The sequence below is a fragment of the Tachyglossus aculeatus genome, chromosome 9 (assembly GCF_015852505.1).
Source record: "Tachyglossus aculeatus isolate mTacAcu1 chromosome 9, mTacAcu1.pri, whole genome shotgun sequence".
Classification (NCBI taxonomy): Eukaryota; Metazoa; Chordata; class Mammalia; order Monotremata; family Tachyglossidae; genus Tachyglossus; species Tachyglossus aculeatus.
In genome coordinates this window covers 32,747,442-32,752,020 of record NC_052074.1, presented here as the reverse complement: position 1 = coordinate 32,752,020, position 4,579 = coordinate 32,747,442, and the positions used below count along the sequence as shown (strand labels likewise).

The 4,579-nt window shown below is 42.7% G+C and overlaps 1 non-coding gene across 1 annotated transcript; it reads left to right on the top strand.

The window, feature by feature from the left end:
- Nucleotides 1-396: 396 nt before the first annotated feature.
- On the top strand, nt 397-468 carry TRNAQ-CUG. The gene has a single exon. It is a non-coding gene; the product is annotated as a tRNA-Gln (tRNA).
- Nucleotides 469-4,579: the final 4,111 nt, after the last annotated feature.

The window sequence follows — 4,579 nt, the reverse complement described above, 5'->3', positions numbered from 1 at the left end:
AAGGACTAAAACTCAATGAGCCCAATTCCTACACAGGTGTACTGTGTTTAGCTCATATAATTTAACAAAGCTGCAGGGATTCATCCCAGGCAACAGATCAGTCTGTAAAGAGAACCATCTTATTAGCTTTCATTTTGGGTAAGCTCCTCGTGGACATGGAATGTGTCAACCAAGTCTTTGTATTGTAGAAGTGGCGTGGCTTAGTGGGTAGACCATGGGCCTGGAGTCAAGACGGACTTGGGTTCTAGTCCCGGATCTGCCACCTATCTGCTGTGTGACCTTGGGCAAGTCACTTCACTTCTCTGGGCCTCAGTGACCTCATCTGTAAAATGGGGATTAAGACTGTGAGCCCCATGTGGGACAGGGACTGTGTCTGACCTGATTAACTTTAGCATTGGCCCCATGGTGTAATGGTTAGCACTCTGGACTCTGAATCCAGTGATCCGAGTTCAAATCTCGGTTGGACCTGAGTACTTCTTTCCAGTGCTTAGAACAGTGCTTTACACATAGTGAGCACTCATCAAATACCAACATTATTATTATTATTAACTTGTATCTACCCCAGTGCCCAAGAAGTGCTTAACAAATGCCATTATTATTATTACTATTACATAATTATTAGTCATCCAAGCACTTAGAGTAGTGTTTTGCATAGAGTTAGTGCTCAATAAATAAACACTGGTTGATAGGAAAATAACCTGATTAGTTATGACTAGTGAATGACTCCCCTGCTTTGTCTAGTGAAGACGAAAACTCTCTGAGCCTAAAGCTGCACTGATTCATCCTGGGTAGCGGAGAAGTCTGTACAGAGAGTTGCCTTATTAGCTTTCATTTTGGGTGATTGGGTACATGTGTCCATTTCCCGAGATTTAGGCAATACCTCCGTTTATAGGGCAGGCTGAGGGAAATTCTGCTGCTTCTCTAGGGAGGCCTAAAATTCACTAGGACCACTCAAACACAGGTCACATACTATGTCACCAAAGTTTTCCCAACTCAACAACTGTAATTAGGTGGAAAGTGAAGACCATAGAATGAAAATCTAGGGGCTGGCTTGGACAAAGCAAGCCAGTGAGCTCAGCTTGATGTGGAGTCTGGGGTGGTAGTTCTGGAGCTGGGGAAAGAGAGTTGCCTTTTTGTGCGTGGTTGTGCCTGGAAGCTTGTTGGGATTGTATTCCCGGTGAAAACACATGACACATCACCACAGTAATAATAATGATTATGGCATTTGTTAAGCTCTTACTATGTGCCAAGCACTGCTCTAAGCGCTGGGGTGGATACAGCGTAATCAGGTTGTCCCACGTGGGGCTCACGGTCTTAATCCCCATTTTACAGGTGAGGTAACTGAGGCACGGAGAAGTTAAGTGGTTTGCCCAAGGTTGCACAGCAGACAGGTGGCAGAGTCGGGCTTAGAAGCCACATTCTTTTACTCCCAAGCCCATGCTCTGTCCACAATGCTACACTGTTTCATGGGGGCATTATCTTTCGTCCATTCATTCTATATGTTGCCAATTTGTACTTCCCAAGCGCTTAGTACAGTGCTCTGCACATAGTAAGCGCTCAATAAATACGATTGATTGATTGATTGATTCATTCATTCATTCAATTGTATTTATTGAGCGCTTATTGTGTGCAGAGCAATGTACTAAGCTCTTGGAAGTAGAGAAGCAGCGTGGCTCAGTGGAAAAGAGCCCGGGCTTTGGAGTTAGAGGTCATGGGTTCAAATCCCGGCTCCACCACATGTCTGCTGTGTGACCTCGGGCAAGTCACTTAACTTCTCTGAGCCTCAGTTACTTCATCTGTAAAATGGGGATTAAGACTGTGAGCCCCACGTGGGACAGCTTGTTTACCTTGTATCCACCCCCAGCGCTTAGAACAGTGCTCTGCACATAGTAAACGCTTAACAAATGCCATTATTAATTAATTAATTAATTGGGAAGTACAATTCGGCAACAGATAGAGACACTTACTACCCAACAACGGACTGCTGCTTGATTCCGCTATCTCTTGCCCCCTTGTTGTTGGCTTCCAGGACTCTTCTTGTTATTTATCTATGGTATTTGTTAAGTGTTTATTATGTGCCAGGTATGTTGCCAACTTGTACTTCCCAAGCGCTTAGTACAGTGCTCTGCACACAGTAAGCGCTCAATAAATACGATTGAATGAATGAATTAAAGGTACCATTCCAAGTGCTGGCGTAGATACAAGGTAATCAGGTTGGACCCAATCCATGTCCCATGAAGGCTCACATTCTTTATCCCCATTTCATAGAGGAAGTAACTGAGTCACAGAAAAGTTAAGTGACATGGCTAAGGTCATACAGCCGACAAATGGCAAGCTCCCAGGTTTTCCTGTGCACCAGCAGTTACATGGACCTGAGCTGATGCTGACTGTTTCCTGGCCCTCTCTCCCCACCAGGGAGAGAGATATGACTTTACATGACTCCCCAAGTGTCTCTGAACTCCCACCGCCCCCCACTTTGTGAGTCTCAGGGCCCTTGGAAAACTGTCAAGATTCCAACCCTCTCCGAGGATGAAGACTTTTCTGATTTCAAATGATTGGAGAACAAACTCAACCTAATAAAATTTGGGGTGGGAGGGGGAGGGGGATGGTATTTTTTCTGAAGTTTAATGAATTGGATGAAAATTCTTAGTCCTGAATTGTCAGGAGCCATCGCCAGATGGGTGACATCAGATTCACCTGAACAAAACAAAGGAAACTTTGCCAGTTGGGTTGACAGCACAGACACTGGATATCACAAGTTGAATGGGTAACAGCTGTGAGTGACCCTTCAATAAAGGAGAATTCACCTTTATGCACTAGGTTAAAGTTTCTTTTGACCCTGCCTGTGGAAGCATAGTAACTGCTCCTCTTCCCAACACTGCAAAAACAAGACCCTGTGATGGATTTTGGCCTAGTGAATAAAGTATGAACCTGGGAGCCGGAGTTACCTGGGTTCTAATTCCAGCTCTGTCAATTGCCTGCTGTGTGACCTTGGGTAAGTCACTTACCTTCTCTGGGCTTCAGTTTCCTAAACTGCAAAATGGGGATTTAATAGTCATTCTCCCTTCTACACAGATTGTGAGCCACATTTGGTGCAGGGGCTGTGTCTGACCTGATTAACCTGTGTCTACCACAGTGCTCAGAGCAGTGCTTGACATGTAGTAAGTGCTAAATAAATATCATTGAACAGACGGCCAACTTGAGATTAAGGGAGGCCACGCATACTGGGAAATTCTCTCCCTAGGCCAGAGGGTACTCTCTAGCTCTTCCCAATGACTTTACCAACTATTATAATAATAATGGTATTTGTTGATCAATATTGATTGATTGTTTCACCTTCATTCCTTGTCTCCAGGCTGGGCAGATCTATAGGCTCTCCGAGGCCAGTACGAGGCAGCTTCCCCATTTTCGGCTTTCTTGCTTGCTCCATTTATTTTCTCACAAACCATATTATCCCGCCTCTCATTCTTTCCTTTCCCTTAGCATTTTTTGCAAAGATCCATCAAAAGGCATGACTTTCTGTTCTTCTTTCAGAGACATTCTGTCTTTCCCTATTCATCAATAAATCAAGCAATGCTATTTATTAAAAGGTTACTGTGCACAGAACATTGTACTAAGTGCTTGGGAGAGCATAATGCAACAAAGTTGGCAGACACATTCCCTGCCAACGAGGAGCTTACAGTTTAGAGTTGAAACCTCCAATATATATATAAAAGTTAAAGTTCCTTTGCACTTTGTTTAATATTATGGTGGTAAATTATTATAGTTTGCTCTTCCTTCTTTATAATTTATGAAGGATTTTTCCCATCGTTTTCCTCCTCCTGGGATCCTAGCATATGCAGTTGTAAAAAAAAATGGAATCTATGCTATTAAATTCAAGCTACTACAGAAATAAAACGAAAGAATTATAGGCCACATTGGATTTATTTTACTAATTGATTCCAACCGAAGTGGTTATAATTATTCCTAAATAGGGCAACCATCCCAGGTATCCCAAGTCCAGTATGCTGACCTGAGACTCTGCAGACAGGCTGCTTTGACTATTTCTCCGTCAATCACTTTTGCAGTCAAGGGGATTGGATGTAACACGTAGAACTGATAGCAGGCAGGCAAGATTACAGATTACATCTTATGAATGGTAAGAATTGTCAGTGAGCCGAGGACTGTGATTAGAAAACACATCCACCAAACAGGGATCCTTGCAGCAGCTGAAACAATGTGTCAAAATTGTGGCTTATGAATTCTAGCTAAATTTGTATATAAATATGGCAGCACTAGTACACTGATTTACTTTTACTAAGGCTGTGATTTCAAATAATTCCAGTTATTAGGTGTCAGCTTTGTTTCCTCTGGAACGCATCCTCCATAAATAGAAATGATGGTATTAATTGAGCACTTCGTGCAATGCCCTACGCTAAACACTTGGAAGATATGACAGAAGCATTCCCTGCCCACAAAGTAGTTATACTCTAACAAGGAAGTATATACAGACAGTGAAATCAGAAAAAGTAAATGGAAAATTCAGTAGAATAAAGGATTATGCACTTATGTGAATCCTCTATACGACAAGATCACTGTG